Source organism: Chamaea fasciata, unplaced genomic scaffold (genome assembly GCF_029207755.1).
Source record: "Chamaea fasciata isolate MVZ Bird 193981 ecotype frontalis unplaced genomic scaffold, bChaFas1.0.hap1 SCAF_6, whole genome shotgun sequence".
NCBI classification, from domain to species: domain Eukaryota; kingdom Metazoa; phylum Chordata; class Aves; order Passeriformes; family Sylviidae; genus Chamaea; species Chamaea fasciata.
This window is the reverse complement of record NW_027094091.1, coordinates 23,746,435-23,766,158: the sequence shown is the minus strand read 5'-3', so window position 1 is coordinate 23,766,158 and position 19,724 is coordinate 23,746,435. Positions and strand designations below refer to the sequence as shown.

At 41.4% G+C, this 19,724-nt stretch overlaps 1 long non-coding RNA gene across 1 annotated transcript; it reads right to left on the bottom strand.

Annotated features, from left to right (window-relative positions):
• Positions 1-2,917: 2,917 nt before the first annotated feature.
• On the bottom strand, positions 2,918-8,395 carry LOC136290580 (uncharacterized). The gene is made up of 3 exons (XR_010721226.1): positions 8,141-8,395; positions 6,384-6,464; positions 2,918-5,785 (listed from the first exon to the last, which is right to left on the bottom strand). It is a non-coding gene; the product is annotated as an uncharacterized lncRNA (long non-coding RNA).
• Between the last annotated feature and the right edge of the window lie 11,329 nt (positions 8,396-19,724).

Genomic DNA, 19,724 nt, shown 5'->3' with positions numbered 1-19,724 from the left:
TACTCCTCATCCTATCACTACAGTTCCTGATGAAAAGTTCCTCTCCAGTTTCCCTGCAGGTCCCCTTCAGATACTGGAAGGTCGTTATGAGGTCCCCACACAACCTTGGGATGTACAGCCCCAACTTTCTCACCCTGTCTTCATAGGGGAGGTGCTCCAGTCCTCTTATCAACTCTGTGACCCCCAAATCCTTCCCCACAGGGCTGCTCTCATCCTTCCACTTCTTTAAAAAAACACTATTTTATCCCTCAATTAGAAAGGTCACATGAGACAATGGGCCTTGAATGATTGTGCTTGGACTAATTCTTTTTTTTTTTTTCTCCATGATTATTTAAAACATATCTGAGGTAATATGGGTTTTAGCCTGAGCAGATCTTATTTAATCAGACTTTTCAACAATGTCATTCATAATGATGACAGTCCAGTGGGAACTTGCAGCATCCTGAATTAAATCAAGTAGAATATAAATATAACCAAGGTATTCTCAAAGTAAATACAACTAACCAGTTTAAAAATGGCAACTGGCTTTTGTTTTTTAATTGGGGTGACATTTTGCAAGGCCATTTCTGAGTGAGTTTCAAATCCTTTCATTCTCTTCCACTTTTCTTATTTGTATAATGTTACCAAGGCATATATGAAATACATTTCAAAGTACAGATTTCAGCTCATTTACAGCTAATTATAATAGGCAAGTGGTGCAGTAAATGGAACACCCAATTTTCTCCCCTCTTTTTTTTCCTTTTGGTTGAAGCTTTTGTGATGTTCTCCAGGTGACTCCCATGCATAATGTAACACTAGCAATGCTGTTTGCATAATAAGCTATTTTCTACCACAGAAGCAGAAACATTTTATCACTATAGAGAAGGCTCGGATTATGAATACATTTTCATATAAGTTGATTTATGTGAAAATTACCAATAAATGCATTCTAGCCATAAGTAAAATGTTTGTTCCTACTTTAAGGAGTAGTATTATTTGAAACTTATGGGGAGGGGGAACGCACATCCCACCAAGGGAACCTACTTTATTAGTGTGATTCAAATGTCAGAGCTTGCAGTCACCTTCTGAGGTATGGAGCTCCCTGAGTTTCCTCCAGCGAAGTCAAATGAGAGTGGAAAATGCTCAGCACTAGATAGAAGTATTCTGCATCTCACTACACTGAATTCCCAGCTCTATGGCAATAATGCAGTATAAACACTAAACCAGACCTGGCTCTAACCCATTGGCATCTTCTGCAGTCTTCACAACAGTTGTTTGCTGCCCTCTTGTTTCAAAGGCAGCTACATTTTAACATTTTGAGGTTTCTTTATTAGTCTTTATTTAAACATTTTTATTTAAATTAGAGCAACACTGCAAGTAAGACCGACTCTGGAGCTTCACACCCCTGCCAGAGCTCTAGGAACAGAACTGTGAAGGCTCAGTCCAGCCCAGCAAAGGCAGACAGGCACCAGCACCTCCATGTGCTCATGTAGACCCTCACCACTCTCATACCCGCACTGCAGCAAGTGGAGCAGTGGAATTACAAAAGCTCCCACATGACCCTACACCCATTTCAAGATCAGCACAGGATCACTGTTCACGTGTTTGGTCACAGATGAAGTCTGACCTAGATGCATATAAAGCACCAGTCTCAAAACTGACACCCTTGAGACTAAGCTGGTGCCCTTTAAAGGCAGCAAAATAGAGGGCTTTGGATGTGGCCATTTGCATTGGAGGGTATCCCAGAACCAATTAATTGCCATTGCAAGTGCGTTTTTGATGGGCTAGGGTAGAGGCATTCCTCAGGAAGTGCTGGACTTGCTCCTACTCAGTGAGGAGCTGTTCCTGCAAAGTACAGTCTGGGAGCAAACCCTGGTCCTCCTGAGCCTGTGGAGACCTCAGCACAGCTGTCTGGCACAGGAAGGTTATGTCTCAGCAGAGCAGATCAAGCCTCTACCTTTGAAATAATGAATAAATGTACACCTCAAATTTTCAAAGCTATACACTGCTCAGATCTCCTGCTACTGTAAATCAAGGTGGTTTTATTGACACCAGAGGAGTTTTGCTGGGTTACATAAACTGAATGCCTGACCCAATGCTGGTGACCAAGATTGTTTCTGCTTAGTAGAAACTCACAGAAGAAAACTTTTCATACAATGTCAATTGTTTTCAACTCTACAAAATTAAAAGGCTAACTCTAGTTGTAGGGGGGTTCACTACTGCAAATGAACAACACATAACATTTTTTGCCTGAAACATTACTCTGTAGTTGTAAACATTGCTTAATGTCATAATTTCCCTGTAGATTTTGTAAACTTCTGCAAAGCCACTCTTTGTAGAAATCCATAGGTTTCACCTGCATTATATCAAATAGGTTGGTGTGAATTTTCTTCCAAATACATATTTATTTTTCTAAATGCCTTCCAGTTTTACTAATTAACTTCTCTCTCTTTCCCCTGCAGATTTGCCTGTGAGGAAAAGCACTGTTCAGCAAACAGCCTTGAGCACTACACGCCACTTTTCAGTTCAGCAGCTGAGAAAATGCTGTGACTCTTTAGCAGGTATCACTGAACCTCGGTGGGAAACTGGGCCCTCCACAGCAGGCTCACTGCTTGTGGTCCAGCCCTTGTTGATGGCAGGATACACAGTGCACTGTCTTTGTTCCAGATCTGACAAGGCTTCTGCCCTGAGTTGCCTCCAGGCAAAATCCTGCATCATTCATTGCCACACTTTGCTGCCGAGAAGTGTCTGTATCTACCTCTACTTCTCATTTACATTTGCTATTAGGGTCACCTTATAGAGCTCAGCTCACTGTATTTCTCACCAGAGAGAAGAATGTTTTGTATAAAAAGGTAAATTAAACCCTTCTCCTAAAAGGGATATTTCTTGGACACACCCAGATTTCCTACATGACCCAGGAGGCAGCACTCCTGTGCCCTGAAGTCTGCTGCTTAGGTGTCCAGCTCCACACCATTAGCCCAGAGGCACGAGTCAGCCAGCTCCTGAAACTTGTGACCTGTGTTATGTTTTCAACCCCTCTCAGGTGAGCATTGCAAGCTACGTGTTTTGGCTCAGGATCCCTTTTTATGGGTACCACAAATCTTTGCAACCCTCTCCTGCATGATGTCCTCTTTGTGCTGTCCCTGCCTTGTAGCCTTTTTTGTACGTAACCCTCCCCTCACACCAAGGAGACTGGCTGATAGCTGTAAAGATGCCTTCACAAAGTTTCTTTCTCTATGAGATTCCTGCCTGTTCTCTGTGCTCTGACACTTGCTGCTGGCACTGGTGCTGTGGCAGCTCCACTGGCCCCAGCTGTGGGTCACTGAGCCAAAATCTCTGACATGATGAAGGAGAGGCGCAGGTTACCCTACTGTGGACATGCCAGGCTCTGCTAAGCAGAAGGTACCGCAAAGTGAATATATTCCCTCACTTATCACTGAATCTTGAGATCCCAGCATGAGGAGTCTGGTCCAGGTCCCCTTGTCCTGCTCCTGTGCATAACAAAACTGATGCTAATTCACAAAGTAACACTGACCCTTACATTTTCATATTTTCAATTTAAAAACATTTTAAACTGTATCTATTTTACTACCATTAAATACATTGGTTTCTCTTAAGATAGTAACTAGTGTAACTGCTAGAGCATGGATTCAAGAAATTAAACTAATTCATGTTCAGATGAGATGGTGTGGAGACTAAAGGTGGAAAGCAAGCTACAGAATAGGGGTATTAGATCATGCATTCTTAGTTACACATTTACTATATCTATAACAGCTCACTTTTCCATTTTAAACCCTACTAAGTGGAGACTATTTAAATGTACTGCCGTAGTAATAAAGAAAAGGTCAACTCAATGTCTGTCTTGGCCATTAATCAATCTTCCCCATACTTTCTAATTATCTTGATTGCCTGATTGAATGAAGCATGGGACACTGATCTTCTATATGTTCCTTGGTTATATCTGCTCTTGCCTTTTTTTTTTTCTTTTTTGAGACAGGAGAGGATTTTTTTCATGTAGTGACTATTTTTCAAAAAATATCGCCAACTTCTTGCTCTGATAACCATCTCCTTTGCTGCCTTATCTCCCGCCATTTTCTGTAGCAGTTTTGCAGGCTGCTCCCTATAAAATGTTGAAGTGTCTTTAATCATCTCAGGCAGCAATTTTGTGTTGTTTTTTTCTCTCTTTTTCAGGATTCCCATCATTACTCTTTCTCTCCATCTCTCTTTCTCTCTGTCTCTCCCCCCTCCCTGATTATGAATTACTTTTTTTTTTTTTTAGAGGGAGCTTAATGCAATGCAAGAACACACAAATACAGGAACAAATTATAGACATGAAAAGATCAGATTTTTTTTATAGTGATAATTCTCTTTTACTCCTGGGTGTCATATATCCATGAGGGATCCCAGAACTTCACCAAGAGCAGCCAGATAGCTTGTTACCAAGACACTCGGGACTGCACAGCACATCTCCATCCCCAGGTGACAGCGAGGGCCTTGTGGAAACAGTGTGGCAGGGGACAGGCAGCAGGTCACATGCAGCCTGCAGAGATCTAGCCCAGGGACTGAAAATACATGTGACTAATGGCATACAGAAAGGGACAATTGTGCTGCTCCCATATGAGCTCTGGGAAATAGTTTGGTCTCAGTTCAGCTGCACAGGGTGACAGGAGACCTGCGAGGATATAAGCCTCATCTTAATATTTCTGTACCGAATTCACTGGGAGTTTGAGAGAATGTTTGAAGAATGCAAACGGGGATCCTTTGGAAGCATTTCTCACCCCTTTGATTATCTCTGCAGCTTGACTGAATGAGCCATACAACCCAGATCCTTCAGATATCCATTAATGCCAGGCAAACAAAGCATATTCAGCACATCACTGTCTTACTGTGAGATTGGGTTTTTTCCTGTTCATAAATAGTTTGAGAACAAACGTGTTCATTGTCTGAAATCTTTGGTCAGTAATTTGTGCAACTGACAGAGCCTACGATTTTCTCAAGTAGCTTATGGTGAGCCCTGTCTTTCTTCAAAGCTGCATCAGCAGGCAGGCAGCCTCCACAAGCTTTCAGTGACAGGCAGCAGCAACCTCTCCAAACCTCTGCACAACTTGGCCCTTGCTAGAACCAGTTTGCACTGGTGGTGTGATGCTTTGGTGCTCCAGCCACATCCCAAAAGCCTGGATCAGTCTGAACTTCTCCGTCACGATATAAAAATGGAACTGGAACACTAAAGAGTTTTCCTATTTTTCCTGGTGTGAATGCTGTTACCGAGAGACAACTGGAACTCTTAACATCCCCACTCTTTACACCCTGACACCCCCCAAATCAGGGTAATTACCCCAGCAACTCTGGGGCAGTGGGCTGAAGCTGGGGAAACCTAAGCCACTGCATTCCCCAGTGCAACACCAGGATCCCCAAAGCTGAGTTGAGCCAGCTGGCACTTTTCCAGAGCAGATACCCCCCTGGTTCCTGAAAGAGGTCAGCTGAGATTGTTGGAGTGTCACACTCATTTCTCCTCCACTTGCCCCTACTTTAATGGCAGAAACAACTCACAACAATGCCTGAGCAGTTCCTGCTGCCTAGCATATCCTAAGTCTTGGTGCTTCCCTGCTCTGCACATTAATCACTGAGCAGACGTACATATCTCAGCCCTGAAGATCTAGAGAGCCTGGAAATACGATTTTCTTTCTTTTCTTCCTTTTTTTGGGAGCATTTTGTCGGAGCCAGCTGCTGATTTTATACATTGCAGAGGCACGCTGGGAGCACTTGCAGTACCTTGGTAGATGCCACCCCTGGGAAATGGTGCACTCTACAAGAAATAAACAGTAAAGCCAGGTTAGCATGGGTTAAGGGAGATTACTGTTGTATGATTGTCTTATTTCCTAGTCTTCCAAAGACAACCCAGCAGTGATAAATGAAACAGTACCCCTAACGGAGAACTACTAGCTGCAAAATTACAAACTTTAGATTCAGTGATAGTACATTCAGGCAATATTTACATGACAAATAAGTAAAACCTCTGACAGAAGAATCTTTCATGTACTTGTCTGGTTTTATCACTCAGCTCACAGTTTTATCTTGCATTTAATCATATTGCCCTTCATGTGCCATCCAGTAGCCAAAGTACTAAAATATTCTTAATCTCTCTGTATCTCATTACAATGTGAGACAATGGTTTTGGAAAAATTTCTGTTAAGCATGATATATCTCAGCTGCATAAAGTATATGCTCAGAATTCATACAGTACATGGAATAGTATTAAAAATTCTAGGACCAGCTTAAAAGCAGAAGAACTGGATAAAATTATGCAGAAAATACAGAGTGATGGGTAGGTAAAGTGTTATTAATAGATCATAAAGACAGATGAAAAATATCAAATGTAATTTAATTTAATATAGAGCACAGACCTACATATCAGTAGGTCTGATGGCATAAGACTTGCTTTGAAGGTTGTAACCTTCCATCCTCAGAGGACAGCTCCATGACATCTGTTTAGGGCAAGTACAATTGAAGAGAAATCACTTTGTTTTGTTTTTAATATCTAAATTTGTAGTCAGTACAACATAACATATTTTCAAGACAGAAGAACATGATTCAATAAGTCAACAATATTTATAAAGATTGTTATTTACTCAATTAAATCCTTATCAGCTATAGATCACAGATATTCAGCCCTACATAGCACTGGGTCCTTAATTGCACATGATTGTTGTCACACTTTGATGTTAAAATTACTCATCATCTACCTGCATTTACAAATGGAAATCCCTTTAGAGAAAAGTAAGTGTGAATAACGTTGTTGTTGTTGTTATTACTACCGTGATGATTATTATTATTATTGCTCTTATTTTAGCCTCATCTTGATAGAGTTTTACATTCTGAAGAGTATCAAGTGGCATTGTGGAAGTCGAAGTCTCTAGAATGACTGAATTTGGGATGCTGTATTATATTGCAAATAGCTGGCAATTTATTAGTTATACATTCCATTTAATACACTAGTTTCTGTGTATTTTAAGATCTCTGCTTTTAAGTCTCTCTAAGACCCCTGTTGTTTCAATTACTTATCACTGTGGCCTGAGGTATCATTACTGTGCTGAGCATAATAAACAACTCCTATTTCTGCTTCTGGAGCTGTGACTAACTTAGCATGATCAAGAAGCAGCATAGGATGGAGAACTAAGTGCCATATGGCAGGTGGTTGATCCTAAATCATATTCTGCTCTGCCAGCTTTATTATGCAGTCTAGGGCAAACCCCTAAACCTCACTTTTTGGAAGAGTTGAGCACCATATGAACCCACAATATTTATTGACTACACAAGATCACACAGTGGGTTTGAAATAATATATCCTCTGCTGTTTCTTTGCTGTAATAGGGTTGAGGTCTTTTGTTGGAATAGCAGGGTTCTATTTAACACAGAGAATTTAGAAATGCAACATTGAAAGACTAAGTATCAGAGCCATTCAATGCATTACAGCGTGGAGCTGGATGTCAGTGCACGTTCTGATGGGGACTGAGATGGTCTGAGATGTTTGTCTTCTCACATGAAGTCACAATGCTTTACTGAGTATCAGTTTTGACAACTACCCCCACGACCCTAATGTTCCCTTTAAAGTTTGGATACAGTTTCACCTGGTTCTTCCTGTGAATGTCTTATTAACATTCTCTCCATAGCACATTTTTATATTCTCTTACCAGGTGCCAACATTTGACCAATTGAAATCAGAATTTAGGTCATGTAACCTCTGCTAACTTGTTATAACCAGGTTCATTCTGTTGATTTAGAAAGTCTTTGTTTATGAGAATTTTATCAGCCCTGAATAACGTTGTAGTTCAGTGTTATCTCATTTGTGTCTCTGCATCATCTAACTTAAGTCAATTTTAAGGGCAAAGAATTATGTCATCTTTTATTTCCTTACAATGCCTCAGAAGTTAATATATAAGAGCTTTATTCTTTATGGAAGAATAGAAAAAACACTCTCTAAACTCAAAGTTCATGCAGAATCCTGCTGTTACCATTCTTTCAATCATGTCTTTCAGCTAATTTATTTCCATTAAGTCTAATGTTACAGAGAAAAACTGCTTTGCAAATATTTAATGGCTTCTATGAGTCTAAAAAAATGAATCTGCAAGTTTGTGCTTCTTTAAATACCTTTTTTTCTTACCCCAGATATTCAAAAGAAGCAGTCTCTGGTTGCTTTTTCTTGCAGGTGGGAGACCATGAGGTCTCAGGCACTTGAACATCTTCTTTTTCAGGGTTTTTTGGACAGACTAACTTGCAGACTTGCTGACCTAAAAGTGGATAAACTATCAAAAAATCTTTTACACTTCAATAAGAAGGTTCAAAGCACATCTCCAGTGCTCTTCCATCTGTGCCCAAGCATGGCCAAGGTTTGATCATATTGCCTGTACCCCATCTTCCACCAACAACTCTGAAAAGAAATTGCCTTGCCCCATCATACTGCTGGCTCAGGTGTAGACTCTTCAGAGCACTGAGAAATCACACAGCTGTGAAAGATTCCCTCTGCAGACACCTTTAAATTTGCTCCACCTGTGGATTTACCATCACAGCAACTCTTCTAGCCCAAATGTCCTTGTGCTGTGTTCCTGTGATGTTGTCATCTGCAAGGCAGGTGCAAAATCCTGCATAGAGCAAGGCACAAGTGCAATGGAATAGGGTAGGGGACAGCTATTGGAGACACGTCTTGGAAAATAGAGTTCCTTTCAACCATACCAGCCCTTCAGGTCAGCTGTACTCCACAAATCTGGCCCTGGACGGAATACCAGCCAGCAGAGACAAGTTTTTAATACCTCCAGGATTATTTTGGAAAGAAATTCTCTTTACAAGATGGGAAGAGTCCCCATGGATGGACTGTGAGCAGAGCAAGGCCACCATGCTCTCCAGAGACAGTAGCTGCTGGTAGCTGGGTCTCTCACAGAGATAAAAAGATTGGTGGCTTATTTATCCATTAGTGGAGTGGTCAGTCCCCAGTTTGGAGGATAAAAAGAGAAATTTTGTAGTCAATTAAACAGAGAGACAAAGGTTGTTTACAATCTCTTCAATAAAGATGTGCAATGGGATGAAGAGATACCTTCCCCAGTGCTGAGGGTGTTGTGCAGTGATTTGTTCCGGTGCAGAGTGTTTATACAATCCCTTTATTTTATACCCCCACACATAAATGGCAAAACAACTTCCTCCCCAAATTAGTAATGACCTTTGTTTCAGAATACAGGTAGGTAATTGGACAGCTATATATGGTCAGCACTTCAGTTTATGTCCTTACAACGAGATTATAATTCCTCTCACTTTTCCCCTCTCTGCCTGAAAATCCTATGATATGAGTTACTGTCACATGGCAGATGTAAACATCAAGCTTGGTTTTCTCCAAATACAGAAAGTTTCTCCCCCAGTAAAAACTGAACAGCTTTTTTTATTTTGCCTCACCCACATATAATCTTGAGGTGTTTCATATAGATCTGCATTACAGAAAATTACAGAGACTTTTCAAATTACAAAATGAAGAATTCGTGTCTTTTAAAGTGAAAATTGGCACTGTCTTTGTGTTGCTTTATCTGCAAAGGCATGGAAAACCTTAGACCTCAGAGGGTGTAAAAAATCATCACTCACATGTTTTGTAAAGTATCATTCGTTTCCTAAAAATAACATTTGTATATGCTAAATCTTCTAATTCTAGATTATTTGGTGTTAATTATACATAATACCTTGCTATCTGTCAAGATTTCCTCAAAATCTAATTCCCAGAACTAATATTTCATGATCTTCAATTATGTAAAATACTGACTACTAGACCCAACGAAGAGTGAAATAACAGACCTTAAACCTTCAGTGGAGCAGCACTGTCATTTTAGACCTGTCAGGGAGTAAAGGAAGGACTGTTCTGCACTTTGGGAAAAGAAAGGACCATTTCTTTTGCAACCCAGCGAGGTTTTAGCAACAATTGTTTAAAGAACCCCATTAGCATAAGAAAAAGGCTCTTGGTAAAAATGAATTAGCAGTCACAGTGCAGGTGAAGGAGGCAGATAATATATGCAAGGTAAATGGAATAGACTGTGAATATGGGCGATCACATGGCTGTCATCTCCACCTGATTTCTGTCTGGCATGCACTCCCATGTCATAGGAAAACGACCCCATTTCTGTTTTGTGCTTCGTGTGGGAACACAGCCTGTACCTGGAGAGTGTGTCCCTTTGGGCATTTCTGTTCCAGAGCTCTCAGGGCTGCTCACTATCACTGGCTGGCCTAAGGGCACTCCATCCCAGACAGCAGTGAATTGTAACAATCTCACAATCAGTACCTGTCACTAGAGTCAGGGAGAGAAGACTCTGAGGTGCAGATATTTATGCCTCAAAAGGCTGAGAAACATGGTGGAGGATTCAGCTGTCCTCCACTCAGTGCTTAAAACACACAGTTCTACTGTACCAAGGCAAGATCCTGCTCGAGTGTGCAGCAGCGAACAGGAACAGAGTCTCACAGGGATAGTCCTACAAAAATCTTAGGCTGGGTTATTGCTGTGCACAGAGGCATCTCCAGTTAAGAGCAGTTCTGAGGCTGGGGTTCACAGCTAGTAAACAGACCAAGGAGTCACATTCACCTCTCCTTTCCTTGTGGCAGGGATCCCAAATGTTGGGTATTACTGTCATCGTCATCATTAGTTTGCATGGAAACACTGGTAACTGCTTTGAAAGTGTGGTTAGCAGTGGTTGTTTGGAGAAAGAACAGAAGAAAAATTAGATGAGCCCTTCCCAGGTAAATCCTCCCAGCCACTCATCACCAACAATTAATGACTTCTTGTCTTGGGCAGTGTACCTCTAGCTCACATGTAGCAGTCAGCAACAGCTCTATGGTCTATGCACTTCTCTGATGTCTTTTGGATGCATATATATGTTTGGATCTTCTCAGAGTCTGCACTGCTGAGTCCATGTGTGTGGCATGTAAAATGAGTGTGTTTTAATCTTGCTAGCTGAATGAATGCTCCCCAGCTTTTACAGTTGAAGAAGTACTGAATCATCATTCTTCATTCATCTTTCCTACACCACTCATTCTTCTATAACCCCTTGTTATAACCCTTTCCAGGTATCCCTTCTCCAGACTTACAAAACCATATTTATTTGAAGTCTTTTTAGATGAAGGTGAAGCTGAAGCCTCCCTAATGCACCTCACACTTTGCAAAATGAAAAAAAAAGTAGATATTATACTGTATAATCTGAGAAATAATATTTGATCATGTAATTAGACTGTATCATAGGCAAATGCTCTGGGGAACAGAGTTAATGTTGCATGTACAACCTTAATTTTATTTCCTGACTTTTAAATGCCGAACTAGGCAACTTTAACATTTTCTTAATGCAATTTTTGTATGGAATATTATATAGGCTATTACATATGCATGCATCTTGAAATCTGGAATACATTAGGCTGTAGCACACAGATTGTGGCACACACATCTGAGCACTAGTCTTGACTGTCACCAGCTCAAAATTACACAGGTCATTTAGAGTGGTGGTCTCAATGTTTGGGAGTGTCACTGCCCTGTTGTTTATTTGGTATTTCTGTAATCTTACACAGGAGTGTCACAGAGAATTAGCTTGAGAAGGCTTTTTTAAAAATGGATTGATGACACTTTTTTACAACCTCATTTTTACAAAGCTAGCCTTATTTGAATATTAAGGCTTCAGCAACTTAAGAGAAAAAGTATGTCCTCAGAAGCTTAAAAATTATGAAAATGTCAGAGAATACTATAAAAACATAAAATAATTTTCCAAATTATGACACCATGGCTTTACTTCCTGATCTCTGCAGACCTCCCTGGATATGAAGACCGTACAATCGAAAGCTAAGAATTTCCCCTTTCAAGTGCTAAGTGTAAGAAGTCCTTTTCTAGCTACAAAGGGCTATAAGATGACTGACTTCAAGGCTGGCTTGTAAAGGATTAGACACAGTCCTTTCTCCATCTTGTTCCACACTGTAATGTCAGGGTATCTCTGAAGCTATATGGCAATTTTAGAGGTTAGAAGAAATCCTTTGCAAAGACAGAGTGCTGAAAAAACTGCAGGGTAGACACTTGGATAAACCAGAATATAGGGATGATTGATGTAGCTCATCTAAATAATTCAATATTCAATCATCAAATGAAAAATAAAACATACCATACATGTATTGTCATGAATTTGTGACACAGAAGTGTACCATTGGACACAGGGCTTTATTTCCCTGGTCAAAGACACCTAATACGTGTCAGGATTACAAAAGTTTATTATCATTTGACAAGAGCAAGGTATCTACTGTCTTTGGAGGTTACTCTTGAAGAATGTCACCATGGACTGGAAGGAATGCACCACTAATAAATCACAGCAACGTTCTTCCAATAGACTAAGTGATTTTTGAAAAGGGCAAAAAAAAAATCAAATAACATATTCAGCTAACAGGATTTGATCAGCCGATCATCTAGTGAATATTAAAACAGCTGATCTGATGAATAAATTATTCAGTGGAAGCAGGCAAAATTAACAAATTATGTATTTGCTGAACAACAGCTAAACCATTCAGCACATATATAATTAAATATTTATTCATACATATTTATAAATAGTTCTTTCACTTCTTTTTTTTCAGCCAGGTAAATAAAAACTCTCAACTCTTTTTTTCTTTCTTTCTTCTGAAGTATGTGGAAAGAGCCTGTCTTCAGAAAGCTTGATCTCAGGTCAGCATCTCATTGAAGCCAGCTTCATTTGCATTTTTAATCTATGTAAGTGAACATGTGAAATCTTAAATGTATGTCAGGTTTTAATATTTAGTTTTCCAGTTTTCTGGAGGCAAGGATGTCTGTCTGCAAGTCTGCACTTGAAAAGAAAGTAAGGCTGTGTCTGTGCCCATGCTTTGGTTAGAGGTACTGGGGAAACACATTTTCTTTCAAACCTGGATAGCTCTCTTCTTTGATACTTGGGTTTCCCAGGAGCCACAGTATCTTGCTTTCATAGATATATATGGTTAGAAAACTAACATTTCTTTGGAAATCCTGGTCTACTCCATCATTAATATAGCTGACCAGAGAGGATTTTTTTCCCAGCAAAAGAAAAGTACAGTAACCATAGTATTAAAAAAGAAAAGTGGTTGAAGAAGTACAGAGACAAAATAAAACCAAAAAGCCACCAGTTTGTTTTGTTGTTTTGTTGTTTTTTTGTGTTTTTTTTTTCTTAACAAACTAAATTCTACTTAAGTTAAATGGTTGTTTGTAGAGGGACAGCAAGAAATGCTTCCTTGAAGAGACACTCTTCTACCATCTGGGAAGACTTTCATAAATTCTTAAATGGTACTGCAGATTAAAAGAATGTAAATTATCTAAATTCTGATCTCATCTAGTCTACCTAACGATGGCAGAACCAGCATCAAACCCAGTAAATACTTTCAAGGAGAGTGGCCGATACAAGAGTTCCTCAGTTTTAAATTAGGATTCAGAGATAGAGCATTAACTAAAGTTAACTCTCACCTCTCTGTTGGTATCAATGAACAAGTTCTTCTGTAGTAGGTCACAAACTCACTGTCACATAGCCAAGAAACAAGAATATAATAATGAGGATGCTCAGGCTGTAAGGAGATTCTCATGACAGAGTAATCACAAAAGTAAAGCTGATGGATGCTCAGGGTATTCTCATAATATTATCTGAGACAACTACACACATCATTTTTTCCCCAGATCCTTTACTTTTAAACAACTAAAAGCATACATTTCTATAGAATGTTATTTATTTGAAGTGCTGTTCTGAGATCACCTCTGGATGTCTTTTGGTAGCAACTCATCTGCATCTGGAGAGCCAGAGGTGGGTGATGCATCAGGTGAACTCCAGCTTCTGCAAATACAGCATCTGTGCATTTACCCTTGAGTAAACATGGTTTCACCTGGGTTTTTTTTTTTTTCCCAAGCAAATGTAGCTTGTAGTGGACACATTCCCAATCATAAAGACTTATAGGGTGATGGAATTCCTTCTCAGATGAAACTGCAGCCATCTCCTGGCCCTACTTCCACAAAATTTTACCTGTATGTGCTGTTGCCTTTTCCCCCCCATTTCTATTAATGTGGAATTCAATTCAGTTTATGTTTCAAAGTTTTTGGAACCTCCCACAACTGAGCCATTTTGTGGTGTACCAGACAGTGTGCAATGGATGTCTCAGGAAACTCCAGGTTTTGACCATCACTTTCTTCTTTTCTGAACCTTAAAAAATTATTTTGCCCCCAGCTTTTTAGGATCTCCCACAGGATTACTAGTGCTGCTTTTACATGATTACTAATGTAGAGGAAGTCCTTCATTTCAGTTCCATGAAGTGGTTGAACTCTACATTTAAGGATGCAGAGAAGCTGTTGTCATTATTTCATGTAAGTTTTAGGGGCTGGCTGAGAATGGGCTAGTGATGAAGGGAAATGCAGGGAAGAATTTGCACCCTTCTGTTCCTAGGCTCTCATTAAAGCTGGGAAAGACATCTAATATGGGCTGAAGCCTTACTTCAGCAAAGAATCTTGTCATTCCCATGCCTCCATCACTGTTGGTATCTTCAGGCATCTTTCAGACCCATGTTTTTTCTCAGATTAAGCTGAATTGACTCTCTGCTCAGTAGACACCACAAGGCTGATCATGTGTATCCTGCTGTGCTTAAAACAGTCAGGTTCCCCATCTAGATCAGTTTAAGGAAGATTCTGCTTCCAGCTGCTTTCCTCTGTCCATCCCATCTGTGTTTTCATTGTAACTGATGTGCACATCTTGCTTGACAAAGTTTGACCGTATTTTTGAACAGCCACCAAGCTATGTGAATACTGGGCCCAAGTGTAACACTTCAGTGCAAAATACCAGTGAAGTCTCTGCTTGGGAAAATCAGCATTTTCTACTCTGAGTTCCAGCTCAGTGTGACTTCTGACATGCAACGACCACCTTTTTGCAAGCTTGGACAACAGAGATTGGAACATACATGAAGAGCAGGAACCAGCAGAACCAGCAAGAGGCGCTCAGGTTGGTGGAGAAGCTGGGTCCCAGCCTGTGGAACACCAGCTCTGCCTTTAGGTGCACAGCCAGCAGGCCTCTCAAGGTGCTGGTCTCAAAATGCCAAATTTGCAAAATGAGGAGTAAGCGTTGCAAAGAGCAGGTATGCAATATAGAGCAACTCTACATTGTTTGGTGATGGCCAAGACCAAGAGAAAGCACCAAGCTTGGGCAAGAGCTCAGGCAGAAGCTAATGCTCCAGAGAGATGAATCTATTCTAAAACACTCCAACACAGACAGCAAAGATTTTTTTTAGGGCAGATGGAAGTTTGGACTATGTTATGTCATTCGTTTTATCCATGGTGTATTTCTAAAAAATACTCAGCAACAAGTATTCTGTACTGTTTCTCCCTGCTTGAAACTACTTTATGTAAGCTATCTTTAATTAAAACAAGCTTTTTCATGTGTCCACAATTGATTCCTTAAAATATTAATAATTTTCCCTACATTGGGTATCAGAGCCATTACTTTCTCCTGTGTATCCTTTAACTATATTTAAATAATTCATTTATCCATTTTCCTGCCCTTGGGAAGACTTGGGGTTTCTTTTACACCATGTGATCCCGTTTAAAACAGAGGATATTTCCTCCTCCTAAAGTTATAGGATATTTTCTGTCTTTCCAGTGTTTACTAGGCATAAGAAACCAGTTAGCAACCATTTTATTAAGACACAAATGTAGCATGGAAATATGTGTCTGCCTTTGTATAAATGCCCTTTCCACTGCTCATCAATCTTTCACTAATTAGAAAGACAAAAATATTTTAAAACCAATTAATGTCACTGAGAAACATTCCAGTAATTCTCAAAATACAATGTAACCATGATAGATACATTTCAATTATTTCAAAGCATGCAGAGCACTGAGTAAGCATAAGGGAAAATAAGGGGCTAAATGCTGAACTGCTTGGGTGAGGAATCTCTGACATAGGTTGTGGATTAAGGTTTAAGTGAGACCAGCAGTTCACATTCTCCCTCAAAAAGCTCCTGAGTCACCTGATTATGGTGCAACCTTGACAAATATGCACAGCGTTGTCTCTCACAGTTGGAATCACCAAAGAGGCTAAAAACAGCACCGTGCACTGCATAATCTCTAACCTCAGGGGACAACAAAAACAGAGAATTGCTGTGTCAATCTCATTTCCTTGTTAGGCTCATTATCATAAATGCAGGCCTTTGGTTTTGAATGCCACACTTCAATAAGATTTACCTATCAACAGCTGCTGAAATATTGAATTCCACACTCATCTTTTCCTTTTGATGCTTTCCCTTTTGTTTCTTTATCCATAAACATGAGCAACTGAGCTAAGCTTAAATTAACTAGCCGGGGTTAAATGTTTAGGGCAGCAAATTATGGCTAGCCTGCTTGCAGAGTGGTTTAGATTACAGAGGAGAGTTGCCAATCTCAGCTCTCATCATGCACTCCAAATGTGCAGAGCAATATTGGCAGTTCATGGCCAAATCCTGCATGCTTTAGTTATCACAGGAGCACTGCTTCCCTGAATAAGTGGAGCAAGATTTAGCCCCTGCTTGGAAGATAGAGATGAATCACACTTTTATTCTTTGAGTACCTCACAGTACCTTCAACACAGACGTGTTCAGTGATTGATAGCCTGTGTCTAGATTGGGTATTTTTCTATATACTGACAAATATTCTCTTCGCAATGATTTCTAGGAGCACAGGAGTATATATTGCAGGAATGTTGGGTTTCTTATTTTTCATTGTGCCCGTTGTCTTTGTTTTGATTAGGTTTTTTTTCTGAGGGTCAGTTACTTCCCATCATTTTTCTGCTTAGAGTGCTCTGCAATAATCCTGTTACAGATCTCCAGCCCTTACTGTCAGTGAAACAGTGAAAACTTGAATCAGTAAACAAGTAGGGAAAGACACAACCTTCTCTTCAGGGTCAAATCCCAAGTCATGGTACAGTTTCAGGGAAATAAAGGTGATTGGCTTTCTGAAAATGAGCGGCTCGTATCAGCTAAGGTTTTTTTGTTGGGTTTTTTTGGGTTTTTTTTTTTTTTTAGTTGATCAAGGTAAATGCTACGTGTTAACTGTTTTCATCCAGTGTGAAACTAAACTGGGTCTGCTGGATCTCTAATTCAGAGTTAAATGTCTGGTTAATAATAATTTCATGACTACATGCTGAGACCACAGGGGAGTAGTAGGCTGTGCTACAGGGAGCAACCATATAAAAGGGCAGCCCAAAACCACTCACAGCAGATACAGCAGCATCTTCCCATACTTGGAGACCATCACTTCACCCAGCCTGCCTCTTTGTCAGTCTAGGGCCACACTCCTCCACTTCAAAGGCACACACTCCTCCTGCAAGAGTGGCTGCACACCTGTACAGAGGTCAGGAGCAAAAAGGGCATTCCACAAAAGAAAAGGTGGGACCACCAGGGTTAAACACCTTTATACCACAGGACTGACCTGCAGGAGCCCATCGGATTAGGCACAAAACACAGTCTTTTGGCCACAACACCAGAGTCCCTTATCTGAAGCTCAGGGGAAAACGTAAAAGGAAAGGTGGGAAGACATCACCAGATTTTTTAGGTAAACATACCCCAAAAAATCACTGACAGCAAACTAGGGGAAAAGCCAAGCTTTCCTAAAAGCAGCTGAACTGGTATTTTGGTGGTGATGGGCGCTGTCAAATATCTCAGCATAGAGAAATCCAGTGCATATTCCATTTTCCTCACAGATGAGTTCCCCAACGTCATTTCAGTGGCTTTGAGCTCTACTTACTCCAAACCTGCTTCTTTCTTCCTGTCCCTGGAGAGCCACCATCTGCCCAATGGTCTGCCTGGACCCTGGTATAGAGGGCAGTTTGGAGGACAACCTGTCACCGCTGGTTTTCTCTGTCTGTACGAGGCTTATTTTAGGCAAGGATTGTTTCTTCCACGAGGAGCTCAGGGACAGGCATCTACACCAAAGGGTAGTGAGCTCTATGAACCTAGCTGACATCTGAGAAAGTAATTTTGGGTCGTTTATTTGAATGCAACTTTTAAGAGCCTAACACAAACTTTATACAATTTTAGTACTGACTTCCAGTAGCTGCTGTGGCAGAGGCCAGTCAGATGAGACAAGGTAGAGGACATATTTAATTTCTGAGTGGGAACAGTTTCTCTCACACGTAGTTCCAGTCTTTATTTAGCATTACAGTACAATTTTAAATTTTTTTTAAAGACTCAGGCAGGAAACAAAGAGACTTATGATTGATTTTGCTTAGGTAAAACAGCAATTTCTATTACACTAGCCTTTACTAAGATGCTTTTGGCTGCTGCAAAGAATCGATTTATTCTACTTGTCAAAAAAATCAAAACCAAAACCAGCCCAGCTCCTGGTGTTCTCTGCATGAAAAGAATGCCTGGCTTGTAGAACTTAACTCCACTTTCTGCAGTAGATGGGCTGAAGATAGCAGGAGTTAATTAACATCAGGAGAGAGGGGTTGCATTTCATTACCAGTGAACCTGACTCTGACTAAATAAAAAAAAAGCTGAAATGGGAGAGCCATGACCACAATAAGTGGCCAAAACTCAGTGTGATGACAGAGGAATGATTTCCCACTGCTGCCACTTAAATACAACTAAGGTGTTCTGCAATTTTACTTCCACAAGCCAGAGGGTTTATTGTAATCCTGATAAATTATAGCAACGGAAGCAGGCAAGAAGTGGGACAGAAGAAGTGAAATGGTAATGCAAAATACAAAATTGCATTCAGAAAAGAATGGAGAGAGCAAGCGAGCAGTTTGTTATCGTTTATTTTTCTTCAACATATCATTCGGCTTCAGCTGTCTCCCATCTCACCCAGATCTCCACCATTTCTCAGAAACGTCTCTCGATGGCATCTCATTCTCCTCCTGTCTTTCACCATCGCTTCATTATTTCTTAACTGTCCTGAAAGGGCCCGGGCAGGCAACAGGGGGAACATGAGCAGGGGACGTGGGACCAGCCTGCGCCCTACGCGCCCGCCGCATTTAAGCAGTTTGCAAACAGCGGGCGGGGTACAAATAATGTTAAATGTGATTAATCTCCCGGATTCCTGGAAATCTGACATGCATGAGTTACAGCGAAACCTCTTTTATTTCGCCATGAAATGCTTTTGCATAATGAGAAAGAAAATGTTCTCTGTGCCCTAATCAACTCTGACAGGTCCTGGACTCCCAAATACTTTTATTTACGGCATTATTTATTTCACCCCTAATAACCGGGGAGGCGGGCCCGCCGCTCGCTCCATGCGGGGAGAGGAAGGGAGGGAGAGAGGGAGGGAGGGATGGCCGGCGGGCGGCGGGGCTCCGCGCCGGCCGAGGGGACACAAAGTTTTCGCGGCGGCCGCGGCTCGGCGGGGCGGGGCGGTTTCGCGGCCCGCGGACCCCTCGGGCCGAGCGGGGCCGGGCGGAGGCGGGGGCGCCCCGCGGCCGCTCGTCCCCCGCCCGGAGCTCACCTGCCCCCGCGGGGGGGTGCCGGGGGCGGCGGCGGCCCCGCCAGCACCCGCCTCCCCGCCCCGCTGCCATTAGCAGAGATTACCCTAAACACTTGGCGGTCGCCGCCCGTCTCCCTCCAGGCATTGGCGCGGCCGCCTGTCAATCAGGCCGGCGCCCCGCCGCGCCGGGGCTCCGCCGTGCCACAGAGACGAGCCGCGGCGGCGGCAGACACAGCCCCGGAGCGGGGCCGCGCCGCGCCGCGGGAGGCGGCGGAGG